The sequence below is a fragment of the Bombyx mandarina genome, chromosome 10, assembly GCF_030267445.1.
Source record: "Bombyx mandarina strain Sakado chromosome 10, ASM3026744v2".
Lineage (NCBI taxonomy): Eukaryota > Metazoa > Arthropoda > Insecta > Lepidoptera > Bombycidae > Bombyx > Bombyx mandarina.
In genome coordinates, this window is record NC_143217.1 from 5,381,142 (window position 1) to 5,398,706 (window position 17,565).

A 17,565-nucleotide genomic window follows, 5' to 3' on the forward strand; every position below is an offset into this window, starting at 1 on the left:
GAACTGTTTTCGTAGCTTCGGGCAATGAAGTTAAATTATAATTCCGAGGGAGTTAAGAAGTCGTTTAAACTACGCTTTGAGTCTTTATTCTATGGGTCGAGGCAGTATAACGCAAATTCTTTGAGTTTTAGATATATGAGAACTCCTTAATTATTATCTGATATTTTTGCGCACAGATTTTGAGATGTCAAAGCCTCAATTACATTTTCCTACCCTGATTGAATGAGAAACAGAGTGGGGTGAGACAGAGAGCGTTCTTTTTTCGTACAATACTACATATTTTATTTAAGAAATTAATAACAACGTGCATTATCGCTTGATACAAGCCCTGGGAGCTATCTAAATCTAAGAAAATCTGTGAAATTGAAAATAAATATATTCACTAATACACCGTCAATCTATAATAAAACCTTTACAGTTGCTTCCCAAGCGAGTAATTTATTTTTTTGTTTTTTATTTACATTGCCAGTAGAAGTTATTGATCAGACATCTATACTAAGATTTAAATCTATAGTGGTATTGACGGATGCTCCGTTATAACTACTGAACTATGCATCCGATTGACTTGAAACTTGGTATCCATGTAGAAAATACAAGTACTTAATGGATAGGTTAATATTTATATGAGTGTTGGACTCCCTAATAATAACGACAATGACTCCTCACAGTCCTCGATACTGCACGCATTGTGAGGAGGTTTCTCACTCTGGAGTCCTAACCACTGGTGGCTTGTGTCGTCGACACCGCCATCAGCGGCAATCTATTTTTATACAGTGTTTTTTGAAAGTTGTATTTGTAATATCTTTTAAAAAAATATTATGTAATTAATAAGATTTTAAATAAAGTAGAGGTCCCGCAGTAGTCGAAATTCGACTATAATTAACTGGAATTATAAGTTTGTACACTATTATGATTGTATTTTATACTTCTATAATCACAAATTTCGCCAAGACTACACTATAAAAAATATTAACAAAGACAAACAATATTTAATATATTCTCAATTTGACAACAGACGTCAAGAACAAAAGTTTGACAATAAATAGTATGCATGCGCGTGTGCGTCAAATACATGGTATGTAGTGTGTGTAATGTTTTCTTTATTGATTTAATGTATCTTTTATGCATTATTTTAAATTTTTTTAGCATTGTGCACTTCTTCTCTATATTCTCTATAAGTGTGGAAAATTTCATACTCCTCCGTCCGCGCAATTTTCGTAAAAAGGGATACAAAGTTTTTGCTTCACGTATTAATATGTAGATATAAATAAATGACAATAAATCAATAATGTTAATTTTACGGCTGGTTGTATTATAATTTAATAAAGCCACACGTTTCTTACTCGAAGCTCCGGCGACTCTCGTATTGTAAACGATAAAGCCTAGAAATAATTACGCTGTTTTTAATATTAGCAGCGACAAAGCATATTTCGAAATCGCGACTTAGCACGACGAGGCAGAATGAACGGGCAAAAGCTTACGGGAAAATCTTATCTCGGCCCTGCAAATTCCATAGCATACAAATATTTTCGCTGATCTAACAAAGATAAGAGACATGTAATATATTAAGGAAGTAAAGAAGAAATGAGACGAAGAGTATATATAGGGCGTGTTCAAATGTAATTTATAACGAAATAAATTATGTGGATCGACCAAGCCGAGTTCGCAGTAGGTGAAGCTGCAGTGTAACCCAAAGCCAGATTACAGATACATTGCGCGCTCTGAGATCGAGTGTTTTGGAGGTCGTCTGTCGAGTATTATTGGTAGTTTCGCAAATCATTTTACCGCTTACAATCTGACTTGATTTTAGCTTTACGCACACATGGCGGCGCTATGATCATGCGGCGGTCATGAGGCCAAAAATACCGTGGTTATGGAAGTAGACGTTAATGTGAGGAGTGCGCGTGCTAAATAGATTTGGAGGAGCATTTTGAAAGAAGAGATGCGAGAGGAGAGTTAGAGTGCAGAGATCACGTATGACAAGCCGGAATAGAAAAAGAGGACATGCTGAGTTAGGGGCAAGAAGAAGAATCGATGTTATGTACACATATATACACACACTTACATAAACACTTGAGTGCAAAAATATTTAATAAGTAAAAATTTAAAGAATTTTAAGTAATGTTAGCAAATGTCTTTTTTCGTGGCAGAAGAAATAGTCAAGCAGGTTGGTGGTAAATAGTCATGTGGGCTGTAATACAGATCCACAAAGTAAAATAGTATCAATATTTTATTGTCATTATCATTATTAGTCATCTGTAATCATGAAAGAAAACTGTGAAGTATTCAAACAATATAATGACAATAAAAACACGAGATTACCGCTTAGTTTTAATTATTAGATGGTCTCATTTTTAGTATAGATAAAAATGGACAACGAAGGAAACTTAGTAACTGAATAAATAACTATGTAACAAGTTTCGTTTTTCAAGATTTATCTTGTCATAAATATAAAAGACAGGGCCGGCAGACTTCGAAAAAAATAATGAATTATGAGTTTAATATTGTCCGCGTTGTTTAGAAACTCATTTTGATGTTCATAATTAGGGAAGTTTTAGCGTATCGACCTATGAACTGTTCGGGTACACAATTAATTATGTTCGGAAAACAATGGAGCGCAAAGAAAATGTATTTGAATATTTTTATGAGGCATTAACCGTTCAGTTATTTTAATTCTCTAAAATATTGCCAAAGAGTGCTTTTTACATGTTTTATATTAGCGTGATCTCTATGCGTGTACTAGTAGTAAATAGGTATGCATGAGTGAAATTAAGTGTCCAAGGCGAAATGGTACGTCGGTAGGCGAGTTTTACTAAGCCTAAGTATTGAATGACTCGAATTAACTGGGGTTCAAGGGGGTTCCGATATGTCTAAGCGAAGCAAACAATGATATTGTGAGATGAAACCATAAGCAGTAGGGTTCCCAAATTTATGTAATTATTGTGTCAGAACGCATTATGGGTTCGTCTTACGGAAGATGCCCAGTCAGTCTAAGTTGATTAATTTTATTTGACTGCTACAACAATAACAATAGGAATGTTTAAAATTCGTTTCTTGTTTATATCCAAATTATTTGAAAATTTTCAAAATTGGTCTAACTAGTCAGTTGTACAGACTAGTTAATCAGGTATTAAGACGTTAGTTAACCCGTCCATTTACATAAAGGTTTAAATCTCATTCTCATAGATCATCTCTTGACGTGAGCTTACAACATGTCCTATAACTTGGTAGGCAGTGGCTTGGCTCTGCCCCTGGCATTGCTGAAGTCCATGGGAGACGGTAACCACTCACCATCAGGTGGGCCGTACGCTCGTCTGTCTACAAGGACTTTAAAAAAAACTATACTTGAGACTTTTGAACTTATATCTCAAGGTGTGTGGCGCATTTACGTTGTAGATGTCTATGGGCTCCAGTAACCACTTAACACCAGGTGGACTGTGAGTTCGTCCACACATCTATGCAATTAAAAAAAAAATTACAGTAAATAGATAATTACAATGCAATAGACGATTTTTAAAGCCTATAATTTAAGGATTTTTTTGTATTACCTTCAAAAGGGCTTTTGGTATAAAGAACTACTACTCCCCGTCGGTCACGTTATACGTGAGTAATGCCCGCAACAAAATCAACTCGCTGCTACCAAAATCATGTTTTAATCTTTTGAAACTATTTTATATTCTTAGGCTACTGATTAACAATTGAAGCATAGTCAGGAAACAACCGAAAAAACCTGACAACGAAGGGTACGAAGTGCAAATATAGACTCATCGGTCGTCATTTTTGTAAACGGTCAATTGGGCTTACGTGACAGATATTAGATTTGAAGAAAATTTAATGGATTTTTTTTCAGTAGATTTCAAGAATGTCTCTTAGGATGAATCTCTTATGTAGACTACACGACTTATGCTTGATTTATTCGTAATAAATAGTGTATCCTGGCTAATGGCAACGGTGGGGGTGCACAATAAGTACATTTGAGTCGACTATTATCAAAGCCGGCAATGTGACTTTTGGACAATTATTGGTAAATCAGAAAAACGAATTATTGACTTTGTATTCCATTGGCAGTCACAAAACTCTCCTGAACGACATCTTAGATAAATAACAGGTTAAGTATTAACCTTTATTTAATGCAGCTTTTGAACCGTATTCTTTGAAGGAGACGATTATATTCAAATCAATCTGTATTGACATATCAATAACATTTTTTTGTCCAAATGCACAGATTGCCACCTTTGATAATAGACGACTCATTTTACGTCATAGAATTTAAATTTAAACGACAATGCTCAAAGATATGTATGTAGATAGTCCTATGTAAGTTTTTGTTATGAATTTTGGGAAATAATGCTCTATTTTCATTTGATACAAATGTAATTGGGGTTTCTAATTGTTTCGTTTTTGTAGTCACACTCTAATCTTGTTAGTTTATATGTAAACCGTAAAAATATGACGAATTATGTCTTTGATTAGCGAATTCTATTGAAACAAGTTTATTTTTTTACTAAAAATACTAGTTCCAGATTTCCTTCTGCGATCAGCTTTAATTAACTGGGCGGTTTTTGCATATGGCAGTATGTGTTTGTATACACTCTGCGATGTGTCAACTCATCTATATATGAATACGTGAAGCAAAAACTTTGTAACCCTTTTTACGAAAATTGCGCGGACGGAGGAGTATGAAATTTTCCACACTTATAGAGAATATAGAGAAGTGCACAATGCTAATATTTTTTTAAAATAATGCATAAAAGATGCAATCAATCAATAAAGAAAACATTACACACACTACCATGTATTTGTCACACACACACATGCATACTATTTATTTATTGTCAAACTTGTGTTCTTGACGTCTGTGGTCAAATTGAGAATAGATTAAATATTGTTTGTCTTTATTAATATTTTTCTATAGTGTAGTCTTGGCGTTGAAAATACAATCATAATAGTGTACAAACTTACAATTCCAATTAATTATAGTCGAATTTCGACTACTGCGGGACCTCTAGTATACATAATAATTAGTTATGATTAATAAATAATAATTAAAATTACACTTGAAATTAATATAATATAAATTTATAATGGTAATTTCAAAACTCTTTATCCAATTATTTTATACTCAAAAGAATACACAGTAAGTTGATTTTTGTTCTATTGTAGTTACTATTTTTGTATGCTGTACAACAGTTTTTAATTTCTTCCTCAAACCACCAGCCCAGCGTCTTTAAAAATTTGGAATAGTGATTAGCTGATTTCCAGGGCTCTGTAGTATATCCAGAAGGGCTTTATTAATGCATTTGTAAATAAAAAGGAGGTTCTCTCAGCTTGAGGATGATTGTTTGCCTCTCAATCTCAATTTTATGGAGGAACTTAGTCCTAATAAAAGTCCGTAAAGGTCACGACCCTCAGCACTGAAGAACACGACGCACGGAGGGAGGAATCTCAATTTTATTCTCTATAAGTCTTTGTGTGGTCATACCAGGTTAGCTTTAAATTCAGATACATAGCCACCATTATACCAATACCAAACCATCACACCACCAGCCTCACTATCGATCAATGTACAGTCACCCGCTCTCAAAGCAAAGGTAATTTGTACAGATTTTGCAGCAGTAATCTTGATTCTCGAGTGTTTAACATTGAGCCAACTAACTATTCCAGTATTTTTTTCTTTTTCTTAGATAGGTGCACGAGCTCACAGCTCACCTGGTGTTAAGTGGTTACTGGAGCTCATAGACATCTACAATGTGAATGCGCCACCCACCTTGAGATTTAAGTTCTAAGATCTCAGTATAGTTACAACGGCTGCACCGCCCTTCAAACCGAAACGCATTACTGCCTTACGGCAGAAATAGGCAGGGCGGTGGTACCTACCCGCGCAGACTCACAAGTGGTCCTACCACCAGTAATTACGCAAATTATAATTTTGCGGGTTTGATTTTTATTACACGATGTTATTCCTTCACCGTGGAAGTCAATCGTGAACAATTGTTGAGTACGTATTTCATTAGAAAAATTGGTACCCGCCTGAGATTCGAACACCGGTGCATCGCTCAACACGAATGCAACGGACGTCTTATCCTTTAGGCCACGACGACGAAAAATAATGTAATTGTTAAATTGGTTGTCACAAAACACAAAATACAATAAACATATTGTTTGCTCTCCATACCACTTAAATTCGTTTGCATTCTGTAACATTTTCATTTTAAACGAAATACAAAACGCATGTCAAAATGTAAAACCATTATTATTTATTACAATTCACCGCACATTTTAGACGAGAACGCCGCGATGAACGATATAGGAGCTTCACATCTTGTTCTGCATAATATATGCAAACGACATAGATGAATGGATCATATAGAATATAGATAGATACATATACGCTAAACAAAATTATGCCTACACCTTCACGAGCTTTTTAGTATTTTTTTCTTCTTTTCTTTTGAAAATGATTTTCTTTGTAGGTAACCTAATAAATGTTGTATTATTTTTATGGTTTCTGAAATACACTTTCAATAGGCATTGTATAGAAAAAATTATACCAAGAACACAAAAATAACACCCTTTGTGTGTATTTTTCTGTTATAGGATAAACGTATCCTATTTATTCTTTTCTATATTAGTTCGCGGAAAATCAATAGGCACAGATTGCGCTTCAGACATATTTAAAATGCTCACAATAATCCCGAGAACAGTTTTCATATTATGAACACATCCGTGTGTGTGAATAAGTGGTTTCACAGCAAACAAGTGTCCGCCCGCTACACGAGCTGCGTTACCCTAACCACACACAACAGATGCTAAATCACGTCCTCCGAAATTCTCTGAAAGATTTATGAGCTTAATGTATCTTATATACATTATGAATTGGTGGTTACGTTCATGAATGGTACGATTCGTAAGTATGCTTTCGAGAAATATGGCGCCTCGTTTCACGCTTCACACTCGATTTCAAATGGTTTTAATATTTATAACAATACCATGGAGCTTAGTTAAATTCGTTAATATTTCAATTGCGTTAAATTTTGTTATTCATAAAGAATAAAAGAGTTTGATTGTTGCCGAATCAGAGTGTTACTTGTTTCGCTCTCTGCTCGATAAATTAGTGTCGCTTTGTAGATCTATATGAAAAGACGAGTGTTTAGTTTAAGAAATATGACTGTATTAATTTTAATTAACGGAGTTATATGCCTACACTAGTTACGTCTCATTAAAGATTCACTGTATTAGTATACCAAGGAACTTCTGTTGTAAATATTTCCAAAGATTTATTACATATTCTTATATTAGGCTATGTAATAGGCTGGGGAAAAAGTCTTTTCACATTATAGTATGTATGAACTTGTAATAAAATCTCTTAGGCTATATACTATTTGTATCTGGCTGATTTTAGTATCATTAAAAGTTTAAATTTTAAAGAAGATAATTCCAAATACAAATTAGGAAATGTCTGATTTTTATTTATTTTTCGTACTGTCAAGATGAGTGAATCTAATGAAGAAATTCGATACATTTTAAAATTTTACTACAAAAAAGGTAAATATGCAACGAAAGCCGCAAAAAAAATATTGCGATGTTTATGAACTTAGTGCAGTGTCTGTGAGAGTAGCACAAATTTGGTTTAAGCGTTTTCAATTCGGAAATTTTGATGTCAAAGATGCACGTCGCTCTGGTCTATTACGGATAAAATGGATGCCATTTTTGAAAAAGTGGAGCAAGATCGGCATATCAGTAGTTACGACGTAGCTGAAGAACTGGGAATTGACCACAAAACAGTTTTGGCGCATTTGAAACTGGGTACACGTAATGAAACCGAACCATTTTTGAAGAAGCTGATAACTGGTGATGAAACGTGGATCACGTACGACAAGAACGTGTGAAAAAGGTCGTGGTCAAAGGCCGGTCAGGCTTCACAGACTGTGGCGAAACCCGGGTTAACTCGCAACAAGGTGATGCTGTGTGTGTGGTGGGATTGGAAGGGCATTATTCATTATGAGCTGTTACCACCAAGCAGGACCATCAATTCTGAACTCTGCTGCGAACAACTGATGAGAATAAAGCAAGAAGTTGAGAGAAAGCGGCCGGAATTAATCAACAGAAGGGGTGTAGTTTTTATCATGATAACGCTAGACCTCATACATCTTTAGCCACTCAGTAAAAATTAAGAGAGCTTGGCTGGGAGGTTTTAATGCATCCGCCGTATAGTCCTGGCCTTGCATCTTCAGATTTCCACCTGTTTCGGTCTCTTCAGAATTCTTTAGGCAGTGTCAGGTTAACATCACGAGAGGACTGCCAAAACCAATTGTCGCAAACATTTCTATAGCAATGGGATCATGTCCCTACCTACAAGATGGAAAAAAATTATTGAACAAAATGGTACCTACATACTTTAGTTAAATGTAAATAGATTATATTAAAAAATGTTGTGAATTTTCTTAAAAAATACGAAGAAACTTTTTCCCCAACTTATTATTTAGTAACTAAAGGTTTCCAGCGGTTCGTAGACACAAATTTGTATCGGCGCTATCGCGTCTACGATTCGAATATCCACTCCTCAGTCAATCGAAAAAAGGAAATCACCTGGCTGTCTGTTTTTTAAGAGGGGAGATCGACAAGTTGCTATTCTCAAATATCCTATTTTAGTACAGATTATAAGTGATCTTCTTATGAATACTAGGGTATTATTACCTTTATTTATTACTAGCTGTACCCATCCGCTTCGCCGGACATTTAAAATTAACATTATTATTTCTCACCCCACAAAGATTCTCATCATGAACGCCCCTGCAACTGGTGTAGGGAGTCCAACATTCTTACCAATATTAGCCTATCCATTAAGTACATGTACTTTCTACATGGATACCAAGTTTCAAGTAAATCAGATGCACGGTTCAGTAGTTATACCGGAACATCCGTAAAAACCACTGTAGATTTTAGTAAAGAAGATATTAGTTTTTTTTTTTTTTTTTTGATTGAAAGTTTACTGGTGGCCCGAAGGCCTTTCCAGTTTCACCAGGACAGGTAGGCGAGCAAAGGCTCAGCCAAGAGGGGTGGGATTTGCTAACAACTGCCCGAGCGCCTCCGAAGGAGACCTAACAACTGTATTAGAGCTGAAGGCATCTAACGCAAAGGTTATTGGATCTGATGGATCCGTAAGGACGTGTCTAGGGCGTCGACGGTGACTGGCTCCTGCATGATCAGGATTCGGGGAGTAGTCAGCGGCGGCAACGATAAGGCGATTATCATGACGCATAGCCTTATCGAAGTATCGTTCCGACGCTGACTTCATGTATTTCCGAATTGATTCGAGGCCCAGGTCGTCGTGTAGGTCAACGTTCCTCACGAACCACGGAGCCCCGACAGCTAACCTGCAAAAGCGGGATTGTAGGGATTGGAGGGTGTCTATGTGTGTGCGGGCCGCGTGAGCGAACACCACACTCGCGTAAGTCATGACGGGCCTTATGCAAGTTTTGTAAAGTGTCACCTTGTTCCGAAGGGACATTTTACTCCGCTTACAGATCATGGGGTAGAGTCTACCGAGAATAAACGCGGCACGGTCACGGACTGATTTTATATGCGGGCGGAATGTCATCGATGCATCCAGGGTAACGCCCAGGTACTTGACCTTCCTGGCCCAGGGTATGGGTTGTCTAAAGAGAGTAATCGGGGGTGTGAGATTCCTCCTCCTAATCCGGGAGGAAATTCGTGTGGAGCTTCCCCTCTGAAATAGCACCGCAGTACTTTTCGCTGGGTTGATGTCTATGCGCCATTTTCGGAACCACTGTCCTAGGGCTAGGGCTGCGCTCTGAAGCTTCTTCGCGATTAGGGACTTATTTCTACTAGAATAGTAAACAGTCGTGTCGTCAGCGAATAAAGCTAAATGGGTCGGCGGCGACCGGGGAATATCGTTGACGAATAAGCTAAATAGGAGGGGTGAGAGGACAGAGCCTTGCGGGACTCCATCTGTGAGAGGTCGTGGGGAGGAGCGGGTTCCCTTGACTCGATATCGAAAAGAGCGGTTCGACAAGAAGTCCCGTATGATGAGCACGAGACTATCCGGCACGCCCATATTGAATAGTTTGAAAATCAAACCATTGTGCCAGACTTTGTCGAACGCTTTTGCGACGTCGAAGAAGAGAGCTCCCGTGTATAACGGTTTTGGTCGATTAAGCCCCACAAGAATGTGCTCCGTGAGGCGGTGCACCTGTTGAACGCATGAGTGATTTGTACGGAATCCGAATTGTTCATCGATGAGAATGCCCTTAGTTGAGACGAAGTCTCTGAGGCGTTTGTAGAGCAGACGCTCATACAGTTTGCCTAGAGACATGAGGAGGCTAATCGGGCGGTAGCTCGTCGGATGATTTTTTGGTTTACCGGGTTTATGTATGCCGATAACGTCCGCTTCTTTCCACACCGCGGGAAAGATACAGTTCGCCATAGCGGCATTGAAAATAGATGCCAACATCACGATGAGTTGGACGGGTAGAAGTTTAATAACGCGGTTAGATATACCGTCGGAACCGGGAGCCTTGCGAGGACGTAGGTCTTTGATCAAGTCTTTAACTTCTATCGGGGTGACGGGTGGTAACGCATCCGATGGTGGCAAGGAGGCTCTGCGTTCTACCTCACTGTCTACTAATTCTACATGAACAGGGTCCACGGATTGAATGCTGGGCGTGCACTGGGTTTGCAATGTATCGGCCAGCAGCTCTGCTTTTTCGTCATCATCGAACGCCGCGAGTCGGCCTGAGGTGCCTACGAGGGGGGGCATAGTTACTACCGTATCCGATTTGAGAGTACGAGCTAAGCGGTAGTAAGACCTTTGGGAGGGCGCGAGTCCTTCCAAAAAATCAGACCATCTGGCATCTCGGACTTCGGCGATGCGAGACTTTACGTCGCGTTGTAGGGCACGCATTCGAATACGATTTTCCGCGGTAGGATACCTGTCGTAGGCGCGTATCGAGGCGTTCTTAGCTCTAAGGAGTTCCCTAATATCGTCGGACAATTTGAAGCGGTGAAGAAAGTCCTCCGCTACAACTTGTTTCGATGACCTATCTAATGTCGAGGTGATGTGTGACGTTAAGATGTCTATGGCTTCAGCGGTATCCTGAGGAGACGGGATAGAGTCCGGGTTAAACGGGAGCGATGGTGGATCAGATTCAGCCAGGCTGATGCCCAGCGTGTGCCAATCCACCACAGTCCTCGTGACGGGAACGGAATCGGGAGCGCGACCGAGCTTCATAACGACGGGACGGTGGTCTGAGTCTAACTCTGAAACTACTTCGATCGAGTGTAAGCGCAGAGTAACGTTTTTTAATAACGCTATGTCGAGTATATCCGGGCGATGCGCGACGTTTAGCGGGTAGTGAGTCGGGGTTAGCGGAGCCACGATATCGAAGGCGAGATCATCGACTAACGCGTCGAGCCGCCTGCCATTCGGGGTTGTGGTGTGTGAGTTCCACCTGATGTGTTTACAATTTAGGTCGCCCGCCAGAATGACAGAGCTCCCCATACCGAGCAGCGCCTCGATATCACTGCTTAGAACGATCTTATCCGGTGGAAGATAAACTGACGCGATAACGATCGGCGCGTGTCCCGTCAGTGAGATTCGGCACACTGATGCTTCGATATTAGCGAGCGCGGGAGGATCGAGCGGGACGCAATGCAGGGCTCTTCTATAGTAAATGACGGTACCACCACCACGGGCAGAGAGCCTGTCGTTCCTGACCATGTTATAGTTCGCGATTTTAGGGTCACGGCGCGCGGGCTTAAGTAGGGTCTCCTGCACTAAAAAGATATCAATTTGATGGTCACGCAAAAAGTCCGAAACCTGATCACGTTGATTTGCGAGACCGTAAGCGTTAAAAAATCCTATCGTTACGGATAGGGGCTTTATTCTACTTATATACGCCATTGATTACCGGCGGAGTGAGGGGAGGACGTACGTATTTAATGACGCGTATACGTCGGCGTATTCCTGCACAACGGCGATAAAGTGTTGTGCAGTGGAGGCAGCGCGAATGGCGTCGCCCAAAGCGTTAACGCGCTCAAAGTTGATCGACTGAAAGAAGTCGATCGCTAAAGCGAGATTTTCGGACGCGGTCGGAGGGCAAGTCGCGGGAGAGGGACGAGTCGCGGGGGCGGGACGAATCGCGGAGGAGGGAGTTGTAGCCGTGTTCGTGTACGGCAGCGGTTTTGCCCAGGCCGAGACACTGGGCACCGCCGCCGGAACGAATGCTGGCTTAGCCTGCGACGCAGAGGGTGCCGAGGCTTTGATGTCTGGGCCGGAAGCTCGGAGGCGGTTTTGGCGGGCGACGCGGCGATTTATTTTAGGGGCTCGGGGGCAACCACGGTAATTCGCGGGGTGACCCTGTGTTCGACACAGGACGCAGCTAGGCGGTTCCGTCGCGGTTTTTTGGTCGCGAGCGCAGAGGGCCGTGGCGTGATCGCCCAAACACTTAACACATCGGGGGCGCGCGTGACAGTTACGGGAAGAGTGCCCGTACAATTGACAGTTATGGCACTGGCTAGGAGTGCCTTTTTTATGGGGGGCTTCGATGGCGATACCGGAGAGCCTACAGACGGTCTGTGTGTTGAAGATTTTCTTACCCTCGGGGGTAGGCTGGAGGGTGACTAGAACCATATTATATGGCTCCCTACCGCGACCGGTGTGCATACGGTGCACAGAATTCACTGGAAAGCCCTGTTCTAACAGATCGGCCTTGACGAGCTCTACATCTAACTCTTTAGGGATTCCGCGTATTACAACGCGGAGTTCGTGCTCCTCCTGGAGCGTATAAGTATGGAAACTTATACGTTCCTTACGGAGGTAAGAAGAGAGGGCCCTATGGTCGTCGGGTGTTTGAACCTTAATTTGAATGCCGTTCGCGAGGTTACGGGCATTCGTGAAATTTATATTTTTGGCCTTAAGGGCCAGGCAAACTCGATCCCAAGCTGCCTTCTCCTGAAGGATAACCGGGGGAGGGGTCTGGGTTTTATTTTGTGCCACTGGACGCGGCAACGGAGTGGCACGGGCTGGAGGCGCAACGGGAGTCTGAGGGCGGGGGCGCGACGCGTTCACGGCTTTGCTAATTTTAGCGGCCGCGGGAGCTCGAGACTCCGCGGCACGCTTCTTACCCTTCTGTACCAGGGTGAATCCATCCGTCGATGAGGCGGGGGCGAGGTCGACCTCCATGTCCGAGTCAGAGTCGGAGCACGAGGAGGCGGGTGCAGGCGACCTACGAGCAAGTGTAGGTGTTTTAGAGGGCGCGACGGAGGCCGCGGATGATCGCTCAGCTGAAACGATGGTCACGGCGGACGACGCAGCAGCTTTTCTCGCCAGTATAGGCGACACGGGAGCGGCAGTCACGACAGAGGCTGCGGTGCTCAATGCAGAAGCTCTGCACGCAGGTACAGGCGACGCAGGAGCAGCGAGCGCGGCGGAGTCCTCGAGAGGGCTCGCAGTGTGATTGGCCTTGAAGGCCAGAAACTCTGAGGCGAGCTGTGGGTGGCGAAGTCGGAGGAATTCCGCGAATACAGCGTCCATGATCGCTGAGTACCCAGGTGGGGCGGCCCCGGGTCTTGAAAACACTCGCCTTGCGGCGAGGCCCCAACTTCTCGGACCTGAGCGGTTCTATTGAACACAGGTGGCAATGCGGCGCGATTACTACAGGACAAAGAAAAAGCACAACAAAACAGAAATTACAAAAAGAAGCAAAACAAATAAATACTTGCAGGAAAACACTTTGTCGGCAAATGTTCCACGAACACAAAAATAACTAAAACAAAACAAATAAAAGCTTCCAGGAAACACACTTGGTCGGCAGATGTATCACTAACACAGGCCGCGCGAACAATGGCCGGGCTAACAAAAGCCGGGCGAACAAAGACTGGGCGATCGAGTGGACGATGAGCACGTCCGCACGTGACGGGTGCCTCTATCGGAGATATTAGTTAGTTAGATATTAGTAAAGAAAATAGCATTGTCATACCTAACATGTCAAATCACGAACCACCGAATTCTCTGGCGTATTGTGATGCAACATCAGAAATACCCGGTGTCATGCTCAAGCTACGACTTGCTCGTGTGTGATAGATGTAATTTGTACAAGTACACCCAAGTTCAAGGTACCAAATACCTTTGAAAATAACCGTTCGGAGTCTATCAGGACCTGGACCAACTAAAAACTATTAATGAGACAATTAAATATTTTTTACAAAAAAGTAGCATCCCATGGTAAAATCTCTTTCATACTAGGTTTCATGGTAGGTGGTAGGATCTCTTGTGAGTCCGCACGGGTGGGTACTGTCACCCTGCCTATTTCTGCCGTGAAGCAGTAATGCATTTCGGTTTGAAGGGTGGGGCAGCCGTTGTAACCATACTGAGACCGTAGAACTTATATCTCAAGGTAGGTGGCGCATTTACGTTGTACATGTCTATGGGCTCCAGCAGTAACCACTTAACACCAGTTGGCCTGTGAACTAGTCCAACCATCTAAGCAATAAAAAAATCTTTGTGTAATTTTAATTATAAATAAAAAAGAATGTAATCGTTTCAACCCTATTCGCTGTTGTATGAATAAGCAATGTTAAAATTACATTTTGAGAGATATCGTTCAACCAGTTCAATAACACTCCCAAATATCAATTTATTAAATACAAATGTATTTTTAGTGTCAGACAATAACGATATAAGATAATGCGATATAAGTCTTTAATGTTTTGTGATATATTCGATTTAAATTTCTAATCTAGCCGTTTTTCTTTTAATAAATATAATAGTTGGAACAGTGCTAGCTGTCATGTGTTGTACTACTAGAAAACTATACGAGTAATAGCTTTCAATAAATTGTACAAAAATGAACAAATAATACCTACCTCTACAGCGTAATATACCTGAATTCTCTCTAGAAACTTCTGTATAGTGTTTTCTAATTATTTCACGAATCGCAGACATGATAACAATTTTACGATTCAATCTCTGAGTTTATTTTATATGTCGCCGAGATGACGCCGGGATGCAGTTAAAATCCTAAGTTTAATTTAAAAGGGCTTAAATAGTTTAAATGATTACTCTTAACGTTTTCTGTAAACGTGAGGTAGTTTTAAAATTTGTTTTTTGGAGACTTAGATTTTACCTCCAATATGGGTACCTACGGCTTAAATAATTAGAGTTTGAGGTGTAGCACCTTCAGGTTTGTGAAAGCAGCTTTGTACCCTGGATTATGTATTGTAATTTAGTTAATTGTTATAAAGTTGTCATTGAGTACACTAATATTTATGTTGGAATAAAGTGGTTGTGTTATAAAAGACTGTTTTTTTCTGATGGTAGCCAGATTCATGTCACCATATTTATTTCTACAGCGGAGCCGTAATGCATTCCAGTTTGACGGGCGAGGCAACTGCTATAAAGTCATGACTTAGAACGTATCTCAATGCTGGTGATGACATTTACGTTGTTGATGTCTATGGGCTCCAGTAACCACGTAACACCAGGTGAACCGCTTGCTTGTTCACTCATACGAGCAATTAAAAAAAAAAATCGACTACAGCAGCTTTTTATTGCATTCGAAGGCCGAGGAGGAATATTGCTTATCTGATGGTAAATGATCACTGGCACCCAAGGACGGCACCAATTACATGGGTCCAATTTAACTGGTGACTGACCCAGAATAGACCTGTATTCGTTTCAAAAATATAAATTATGAGAGCGAAGTAAAAAAAATACCATTTTGAACACAAGCGTTTTCAACGCTCGGTCGTTTTATGAAGAAGAAAAAAATTACGAAATTAAATATTCATTTAACACTAACACAGTAAAACTTTCTTAATTATTTTTTAATACTAATTTAATTAGCATCCGCAATTCGTGTTTACCTCAGAAACAGATATATTGCAATGCATCCAACTCTATGACGTTTGCAATTCTGTTCGTTTTATGAAATATTAAATCGAGAATACCAAATTAGTTTTAATGCTGAAATTATGTTGTTTACCTTTCTAAGTACATACTTTGTTTAAAATTTATGAAAGTACCTATTTACCACTTATTTTTCTGCTTTTTTAAGCATTGTGTTGAAGGTATCGCATTAATATCCTGGTAACGGTACAAATGCTTCTATAACTATGACGTTAGTTCTACGCAAAAACACCGCAGTCTCGTACGAACCTGGTAATTGAGTATCATAACGTAAAAATCATATAACATTTTATGAAAGTCGTTGTGCTCGAAGCCGTTATTGCTTACGTCCAGGGATATTAAAAACTATAAAACATTCTCTATTATAAAATGCCCCGCGTTAATGTAACGCAGATTCCAGATACTTTTTATTATGTTCTTGTGCTATCAATCTTATGCTTGTACCTAAGATTAGTTGTGTTTTTTCACATTCAACAATTTTCATTCAACAATTTTAGTTCAGATTTATAGTACAACTGTCTCACCCTTCAAACTTCAATGTAATAAGTACTATTTCGCGGCAGCAAAAGCCAGGGTTGTGGTACCTATGCTTGTAGCCTTACAAGTTACTCTACTACTAGAGTAAAGTACCAGAATCCTACGTCGCACTTCTTCCTAGTCGTTTGCACTCTTGGAAAAGTGGTCGTGGTCATCAGTTCTGGTGGTGGTGCACAGGGCCCTGAAACTTCAATACTTTAAGACAAATATTTTTTTGTATGGAAACTAGCGACATCTTTTAGAGGATATCCCTAAACTTATAAGCTGTTAAAGTTAAGGCATTAAATTATTCTATAACTAGACACAGAAAATTAAAAAATTAATAAATGATTTAAGTCTTTATTTGTTGTAGAAAATTTACAAAATCCTTCATAAAAAATAAAATATGGGATTGGTGATATGTCACTGTCATCTACAGGAGCAATGAGAAACTAATCGAAGCGAAGCCATCTAGTGGCCGACGCCCGTAAACATTTTTGTTGAATGCTTGAGTTGCTTATCTTTATCTAATTTATGTGTATTATCTATACTGGTGCGCTTCACAAGACGTCCCCATTCGTCATGTACCTACCGCGCCCCATCTTGTGCACTCATCGACGGGACTGTTTAGAGCTGCCTTTATCAGCTGGTCTTGTTAACAACTTTGTTTCCCTATCATAAACACTCGCTTGGCTGTTCAGAACTTGTACGGCTATACATTTGAATAATCACGAGGTTTTTTGAAATTATCTTTAGCACGACTACGGTTTTTGGGAGACAGTTTTATTCATCGATAGTTAGTCGACTTAACTTTAGATATCTTTCGAACTCCACAAAAGAAAATTATAATTCGTATCACAGTTTCGTTTTGCCAAAAGCCTATTAATACATAAATTATTATTTCATAGTCTTAAATGAGTGCGAGGAGGTTGGATTATACGACTTACGCGCGGGAAATTTATGTAGTAACAAAATTATAAACAGTGATCCCTAGACCCCTCGCCTTCGTAGCTTTAACTTGAATAAAACAATTGTGAATAATAGTATATTACCGTGTTAAAGAACCGATAGTTTGGAAACATGACACAATCATGCTACAATCAAAACGGTTTCGAGAAGTA